Source organism: Thermobia domestica, chromosome 11 (assembly GCF_964235325.1).
Source record: "Thermobia domestica chromosome 11, izTheDome1.hap1.1, whole genome shotgun sequence".
Taxonomy (NCBI): Eukaryota; Metazoa; Arthropoda; class Insecta; order Zygentoma; family Lepismatidae; genus Thermobia; species Thermobia domestica.
Genome location: NC_137464.1, coordinates 100,289,439 through 100,299,482, shown reverse-complemented (window position 1 = coordinate 100,299,482; position 10,044 = coordinate 100,289,439).

Genomic DNA, 10,044 nt, shown 5'->3' with positions numbered 1-10,044 from the left:
AGTACTTCAAAATATATGCCTGTAGCCAAACTCCCTCTATAAAAATTGTTGCGTGAGTATTTTAGGATTCTGAAACATGTATTTTTGGATAGCACACATATTAGTTCCTAAGTGAAGTCTCCATCCGACTACGGTAGGTCACATAGTTTTGGAGTTATGGACCATAAGCATGTTTATACACGATACCGACAAAATCGGAGGAAGCGTCGATAATGTCGGTGTCGGTGTACTTTACACACGTCACCGACAATGTCGGTGGAAGCCCCGACAATACCGTTGCCGGTGATGGTTTGCACACGTGGCCGACAATGTCGGTGTCGGCGCTGGTATTGGACAGGACGTGAAAGAGAAAAGATGAGTCCATCTGATGCTTGTCGAGTGGGACCGAGCTAGAGGTCTGCACGGGCTCGGGCCCACAAAACATATATAATTTCGGGCTCGGACCGTGAATTTTCAAATATACAACCATATTTCTCGGGACTTTTCGGGTCTAAATACTGTACAACGATATATATTGCACCGTTCTTTCTGGAGAGGATAAAGTACAACTGCAAAATTAAACCTCTAGTTGCTATAAATAAAAATACAATTTTGCGTTAATGATTAAGTTTCTGTAATCCGGGCCTATTTCGGGCTCATTTGATTATCATACGAGCTTGGGCCGGGCTCGGGCCTAAATGCTAAAACATATTTCGGACTCGGCTCGGGCCTCACATTGTAAATTCACGGGGTGGCTCAGGCTAAAAATTCAGGCCCGTGCAGACTTCTAGACCGAGCGAATTAATCGACACACAATATATTCTGCACTGTTTTTCTAAAAATCTTCTCCATACATGAAAACAAATAAAAGTAATAATAGTCGGGAAAATTATTTTTTAAAACAAGGACTACAAAAACTGTTCTGATGAGGTGTGGAGGACGGTACTACAAAACTTAGTAAAAATAGACCTATGCCTAAACATGTTTAGATTTTACAGTGCCGTTTTAAATAGATTTCGTAAACATGTTACTTTCGTTTCGATTAGAATTGATGCTGCGGTACATTGCAAACTATATTAGTTTTAATTTTTGTTGAAACACTGTTACATATCTTATGTATTTATATTATATTGTTTTCCATGCAATTAACATTAATGTCATAGGAGATTAAATGATAAGATTCGAATTAGTAATTTTGTTTTACATTGCTCTATACATACTTGTCGGTTGTCTTTTTTAATCATTTTCATTCATCAAGTCAAAATCCTCCTCAAGGCTTGCATAAACTTCTCGCCATGCTTTTTGCTTATCAATTCTGTCCTTGAAAGAGTCTGTTGTTATCCCATATGCAAGGTGTACATTCCACAAGTTCAATAAGGGTTAAAATATCGTATGGAAAAATTCTTGCCATCTCTGAAATTCTAAGCAAGCAGAACTAGAAAGGTAAGAATGCAATAATACACAATATTTTCACCCAGTCATTGCAGTTAAACTGCAGAACTCTATCAGGTGGCCGATCCCGGTACAAAGGGGAGAGGGAAAACTTGGATAGATAGCTTTGGTCTTCCTTTTCAATTGCCACAAGTGAATCGTGGAGTCGCATCCCTGGTGTTGAGATTACAATCATGAAAATGTCAAATGAGTCACTTGTCCTTGGGAGCTTTGCATAGAGTGTTTGATTGTGCTGGTTTCGTTTCAAAGTAATAATAATTCTACTTTGACTTGTCAACAAATATTCTACTCAATCATTGCTTATTGAGTGGGACCGGGAAAAGTGATCTGTACAAAATTCTGATGAAAATAAAAGAAAGTAATAATAATCAGGATTTTTTCCATATGCTTATGTTCACAGTATATCAAACTTTGGAAATCACGTTTAAATTAATTTTCAGAATGTAATAAAATTTAAATGCATTAGTAGATTTAAAAAGATTCAATCAAAAAGAGAGAACAAAAATAAAAAGGGAGTAGAAAATAATAAACGGAAATTGGTTATCTAAATTTCCTATATTCTGTTTGATAATAGTTATTTAGAGAAAAATCAGTACCCTTCAGATTTCCCACATTTTATACTTTATTTAATAAAAGGAATTAGCTGCTTCAAAACAGAGACTGTAAAAAAAATAATAATAAGCTGTTCCGAAGTTGTTTGAAGGACAAGATAATAATAATATAAAATTATAATAGAAAAAATGAAAAAAAAAAACTCCAAAGACAAGAAACGAAACAAGAATACACAGCGCCTTGTCACTCACTCTTCACCTAAACCACTGGCCGGCTGATATTATCGGCCGCATGTGAATCCAATCATAAGAAAACATTGCCCTTCACAAAACCGGTGTCTGCGATATCGCCGGCAATATCGGGGGCTTGGGTGACAGCATCTGCCTGTCGGAAGATCGGCCGATAATGCCGGTGGCGTGTGCAAGCTACGATTTGAGCACATTGAAGTCGATTCCACCGTCGATATTATCGTTGCTGTGTGCAAACGACCTTAAAGTTAATTTTTCTAGTTTTCGGCAGCCTATAATTTCGAAACGAAGCATTTGTGCACCCAGGTTGGTCTATACTTTTGTCTGACCTTGGCGTCAGGAATAATAATAATAATAATAAAAACTTTTGTTTGATCTTGGCGTCAGGAATCAACTCCCAAACGTTGTCGGTGTTTTGAAACACACACACACACATTGTATATATCATTGTTTTATTTCTTTCTTAAAATGCATGTACAGTATGTATGTGCAATAAAATTGTCACCGCGGGTGTATTTCCCGGTGTAAGCATACAGTATTCTATGTTAATCCAGCACTGTACAGCAACTGAAAAGCTACTTGAGCCCGTGACATATGACGTCCTTCGGCGATCACATTACCCGAGAAATTTGGAAAGAGAGAAGCAGTCTGAGACATTGTTAGGTACCATCCCGACATTTGCCTGTGTGAATGAGCAAGTGGCTGCCCTGGAAAAACCTTTTATACTTTTTTTTTAAACATGTGTTGGAAGTTGAACCCGGGACCCGTCGCACCAAAGGCGAGGGCATTAGCGACTATACTGCGCGGGGCCACTTCGATAAAGAGTTGATGTATTGACTCATTAACAGCCTCCTGGCTGGCCATAGCTTTTCATGAGCTTTAACATCAGTTGAAAGGGAATATCGGGGTCCCTGTTCAGCACCGAAGGTATACAAAACTTAGGCCTACAGTTTAAGATGGAATTCACACGTTCCACGACAATGCGTTCAGATTTCAAGGAGCGAACATGGGCCGTAACATCAGTCAAATTTTAGAAAATGTTACTATTTTGAAGCATTGAACGTGCCGAATACTTTAAAGACAAACAATTGTACTACCCTATTTGAAGAATACAAAAGGTAACGGTCTAATATGATTTTCAACTCAAGTAGTTACGCATTTATTTTTACTCATTCAGGAACTGGAAAATAACTGAGTTTTGTTTTTCTTTCAAGCTCTTTTTAAAAATCTGAACAATTCATATTTCATTCTATGAGAAAATTGATGAACTCTTTCTATGAATCGCTATTTATCCAATATTCATTAAAAAGTACTCACCCCAAAAATTATCTAATTGTGAACATTTCGGCAAGAAGTTATTGCCTTCTAATGAGATATGCCCTGGAGAAGGCACCAACGTTTTGCCGAAATGTTTACAATTATATCATTTTGGATCCTTCTGAAATAGGTAGGCCTACTTCTTTTAACGAACTTGTTCCTATGGTTTTGTTAGTTTGGAATAAATGAAATTTAATAAACATTTCTGAACACTGTTATATTGCTGTCAAGTATAAATATTTCATGTATGAGGGAGACTCAAATGAAAACCTTAAAAATGCAATCAAATGCCGTGAAGTTGGACGATTGTTTCGATATGTGGCAGTAATATGCCTCGAGTTGCACTTAATGACCGACGGGTGGCAGAGTTGCTAGAAGAACGACGAACGCGCCAGCGTCACTATCAAGATGGCCGCCCCACTGTCCACATGCACTGCGTTAGAACAGCGTTCGGTGATCCAGCTTTTAAGTAGTTAAAAGTGTGAAACCAATTGAAATTCATCGCAGGATGGCAGCAAAGTATGGTGATTCGTGTTTATCCCTGCAGCAAGTATGCGAGTGATGTAGGTAATTTAAGTGACTTATCATCTATGGAGGATGCTCCTCCCCGACCGAAACTGACTGCCAGAAACATTGCGTTAGCGGAACAGCTCCTAAAGGAAAGCAGGCACATAATGCTGAAAGAAATGGCCACAATCATGAATATTAGCTTTGGTTCAGTTCAACATATTGTGCATAATGTTCTGCATTTCAATAAAGTGTCTGCAAGATGGATCCCACGTCAGTTGACTGCTGAACTGAAAGATCGTCGCATCGACGCCCGTGAAGAACTTTTGCTTCGTTTTCAACGCCGAGGGTGATGCATTTCTGCACAGGATTGTTACAGGCATATGACTTTCGTTTATTATCATCAACCAGAAACCAAAAAAGCGAGCAAGGAATGGCGGCATAGCTCTTCGCCGAAAAAAATAATCCGTACTCAACCATCATGAGGAAAGGTCATGCTCACTCTCTTCTGGGATGCAAAGGGAGTAATTTTCGAACAGTACATGGAAAAATGAGTACAGTAACCAGTGCCTCGTATTCAAACCTGCTGAAAAATCAACTTCGTCCTGCAGTTAGGCGTAAACAACAATTTCTCTCCTCAGGCGTAGCCACCGATATAAAGGCCTGTGGACGAAAATGTGACGTCATCATCGGTAGGGCTATCTCATTACAATGGAGGAAAGCTTGAAAGCCCATTATATTAAAAACGGCTCAAACGATTTGCGTGAAATTTGCTGATGAAACGTTTCTTTATACGGGAAATGGATCTACCTTGGTTTCAACTTTCGAAAAACTTGTTCAGTGGCGTTTTGGGGCGCCTCACTTCCATTACAAAAACAACAAAGAATGTTCACCAATTTTCTGAAAATATATTGTCTCGTACAAGAAAACAATTTAGGTATGGATCAATTATCTACAATTAGATTAGTGGCGTTTTTGGCCGCTTCATTTTAGGGGCGCCTCAATTATATTCCAAAAAGAACAAGCTATATACACGGAATTTTTCTCAAGTGCATTTTCGCATACAAGAAAGTGTTTCAGCTAATTTTCAAGTTACGCAAATTAGTTTTCGAACTTCATTTGGGAGCGGAAATATTTTAACTGAAAATAGTTCTGAAGATCATCATGAAATTTTGTAAAACTACCTTTTTTGAGTGTAGTAAAGAGATTTAGCTTAGTCTCAACTTTCGACAAAACTTGCTTACCGGCCTTTTCGGGCGCTTCATCCCGGAAATGCCTAAATTATATTTAAAAATAAAGGATCTTCAAGAAAATTTGTACAAATGCGTTGGAGCGTATAAGAAAGCGATTTAATCATTGTTCAACTACCATAAATCACTTTATGGAGTTTTCGAGCACTTCCATTATATTTCAGAATGAACAAACTATCTTCACAATATTTTGTGCACATGCGTTTTGAGATACAAGAAAACGATTTAGCTAAAAGTCAAGTACCGCAAAATTAATCCAGCATCATTATTGGTAGGCTCAAGATTTCATAAAAGAGCTCTTATGATCATAGTTTGGTCCCAACTTTCGATAAATTAATTTGGAGACATTTTTAGAACTTAAAGTACTAAAATTTTTAGCTTAGAAACCGATCAAAATATCTTCGTGAAATAAAAAGTCCAATTTTTTGCGTGCGAGCTAGATATTGGAAAGATCAAAATACATAAATTATCTATCGTGAATATTTCGGCATATAATGAGACTATCTGTCCATCCTCCTAGAAAAAAACTTAATGTATATAGCTTCAGCCTTTTTATTAAATTTAAATACAAAATTAGCTTTGATTCTATTTATATAATGCATCATATGGAAACGCAGATCTAAGAAACATGTTATCAAAGGAATTACATCAATAACATCTAAAATTCGCCTATTACCTGGAGAACAAGTGTCTTTTACAAAGTGAGTACTGGAGATGAAAGTGTAGTAGAGTAACAGCTCCGACCAATGAAATTGTCATATCTGTTACCTCCTCTCTCTACTTTCATTGTAACACTGATACCAATATTATTTTTTTAAAAAATAGGCATTTTTCTTAAATTCTGCATTTATTTTGCATTATTCGTTTTATTTACACTATTTTAAATTTTATAACTTAGAAATCTAAGAGTTCTAAAATAAATAAAATATTCTAGCATAAAAGTGAATAATTATTCTAAAGTTATATACCATTTGAAAAAGCAGCAAAAATATTCCAATTAATTACAGAAATTATACATCAATGAATGATTTTAACGAACTATTAATATATATAAAAGAAAGCAAATATTTTAACCTGTGTGTTGCGCTTTGGGGTATTTTCTCCTACAATATTTCGCAAACTTCAATGTTTGCTTATCCATCTAGTCTTATTCTCCGGACTACTTGTTCAATTGTTTAATTCATATTTTTATACACAGAGAGAGAGAGAGAGAGAGAAAGAGAAAGAGAAAGAAAGAAAAGAAGAAAACATTAATGAAGGAATTCAACAAGTAATCTGAAGAAAAAGACTAGATGGATAAGGAAACCGTGAAGTTTGCGAAACATTGTAGGAAAAAATACCCCACGACGCACCACACAGGTAAACAATATTTGCTGTCACAACGACTAAAAACGAAATTATTATTCAAGGCTTTAATAACTTGGTTTGACGTATTTAAATCTTAATTTATACATATCAAACACTACAGAAATATTAAATAATATGCCTACATACATGGTAAAAAAGCGTACACACAATCATACATTAGTACGAAAACGTTAATATAAATACACATGAACGTGCCTGACAGATTTAGAGGGTTAATAATCACAGTCGAAACACCTAATTGAATCTGACTAATAAAACGTAGGGAGATCATTTTTCAAACTAGAAATTACACTAACCTTTTTTTATATTCGTAGTAGACGATATTTCGGATAGTCCATTTTCAAGGACACAACGGCTTAAATAATATGCATAAATAGAAGCGAAATCTGACCTAAGCAACTGCTTATAATTACTAATCTGGTCACAGTTTTGGCTAATTTTTTTTCAGTAAAATTTCACATGCTATTTGCTTCAACATCAGTGGAAGTTAATTAATTTGTATACGAAGTAATGCGTATTTACGGAGCAACGTATTAAAAGACTTATATTCTAAATTTTCCTACACGAAATTCTGTATATGTGATTGTGATAAGTGTACTTATTACCTAATTATATATTCGTTCTTTCTATCTCATAGGTATTTCAGCGTATTAATATCATCTAAATAATATTAATACAATCAAGTATCTTAAGACAAAAATAATATCTAAATTGGTATGTAAATATATAAACTGATGAATTTTCACTAGTGTTAAAGGAAAAAGGATGTAAATGTCTTGCTGCATAATATGATTTAACTTGTTGTGACCTTGTACTGTAAATGAACACCTGGTTAACTGTCTGAAATATTCGTGATTATATCAATCTACTAAGAATATAAAAAGATTAGTATAATTTCTAATTGAATGTTTGTATTTTCCTTCTTTTTTGTTTCTGCTGAATCCCTTCCATTGTTGTGTCTGACCGCATCCTGCAGTAGTTACTTAATAAACAATTACTGGATACATTTAACACCAAACGAATTACAACTTCTGCAGTATGACCATTCGAACATAAATCCAAGACATCTAACATTTCTCTACTCTGGAGCTCTCTGAATGTTAGTTCCCTTGCCACTGTTCTTTGATTTTGCACTTTTAAAAATTCTTTCTCATAATCCTTGCATAAAATTTGAACAATAAGAAAGTTATAAACAACTGTATTGAGAACAACATTTGTTGGATACGTAAGCTTTCCCCTGTCTAAACGTTTCAGCAAGCAACAGTTTGTATCATACGCCTGAAACCAACATTGATTTGCACTCTTCACACTTCAATTTTTTGGAAGCAACATAGGAACAATATCCTCCCAAATAAACAAGAACTGGTAAATATGGCTCTGTGCTTTTAAGCGACTCTTCAGAAACATCAATACAAAATGGCGTCATATCCGCATCTGTAACGTGCGACACTTCACACTGAATAACTTCAGGCATATTATCATCAACATTAGTCACCGGAACATCACCGTAGCTGCCAGTAGCAATTTTTAATTTCATGACCGACTGAAAACGTAGTTTAGACTCATTCTCAAATATCTGACGAAGGGTCACACTATAATTAGCACCTGACATTTGCCTGTACATACCGAATCGTGATTCCAAACAGTCAGTTTGATATTTGCCTGGCAAAATATAAGTCATGCCCAATTCACTAGTACAATAAACATCCAGTTGCATGAGGGAATCTGATGTCGTTTTCAGCGCTGCGCAAGTTTCTCTTGATAGTTTGCCAGTATTTGAATTCATCGCATCCCACCGATCTAACCAGTTGACAAATTCACCCAAAAAGGCAAATTTCGAGTCGTCAACTGATGCTGTTAAAGGTTTCCGAAAAGTGTCGTTCAAACGGAGTCCTTTCATTGGTGATTTAACATTGACAATTCTCCACCACTTTTCTATAATTTCAATGAAGTTGGCAGTATCCTCGTAGTAGGGCAAGTTATGTATCTTTCCAAGTTCACGAACACCCACAGCAGTAAATTCGTTGAAAACTTGTAATGCTAATTTTACATTTTGCCTTTCAATATTGGTAGGAGCAAGTGCCTTCAGCGATAGTCGATATCCATATTTTGCTAAACTGTTACTTTCTAAATTGTGAACCTGCTTAAGAACTGAAAATGAAGCTGTCTTAACATTGTCATTTGATTCATACTTAAAGTCAGGATACCACAAGCATTTTTCTGCATTTTTTACATTTAACCAATTATTTCGTACACATTTTAGTAAATGTACAGGGTCAATAACATAAAACAATGGCCTATTTTTATCACAGGGATGGGGATAAACAATACTTTGAACTGGAGGAGTTGTAAACAACGACACTGCCTTTCTGTTGATTGAATTATTATCTGTCACAATGCATATCACTTTCAATCCTAGATTCTCCAAACCTATGATAATTTTTTCACACACAGAATGCAACACTATAGCATTGATTGTCTTAGCCGGTAATATATGGACAACGTCTGTATATAATGACTGGATACTGGAGATCATAAAAACATGAGCACTTGTTGCAGCATCAGTGTTATCAAAAGCTTTCCCAACAATGGTACCTCCTTTATAGTCAAAGAATGGCCTTAAGTGAATTTCATCTATCATCAACACCACAGTTTTGTCTTTTGATTGTAAATAAACGTGCTTTTGCTTTATGTAACTAAGGTAATCACTTTCAGATTGCTCGCTATGTATACTAGTGGGAAAAGGACTACACACACCATGCAATGTAGAGGGATGCGGAAGAATTATATACCCTGAATTTCTAAAAAAGCGATATGCATGTGGTGCAACTGAATGTAATAATGCAAAGAACACTAACATCTCAGGTAAATAACGGAACTGGAACTTGCTACTTGTGAGGAGAGAGACTTGCTGAATAAGGAACGTAACAATATTTGTTCTTTCTTCACCAACACTGTTTTTAACCGATGATAACAAGGTTTCTATTATTTTAAAAATGCAATTCACATCTGTGTCTGTATTTACTGCGTTGTCTATTGATTTCAGTTTATCAAGTATGTCCTGAATTTGTGTTATATTGCTAACTTTACATGGCAGTTTCCCAATTCCGTGCATCGAATTCAGGCTCACACTTCCAACATATACATTAACTTCCATGATTTCAGAAATACATACAGACAATGTTATTTTCGGACAAGGCATTAACTCCATATGATAAAAAGTTGCACTCGCATTCTGAAAATGACATAACCAAAATGATTGTAAATCCAGTTTACCAAGTTTCAGTTTCAGTTTTCTACCGATGACACAGTGGTTCCTTTCTCGTGTCTGATAAACTCCTCTTCACTTTTCAGAATGATCTTCGATATTT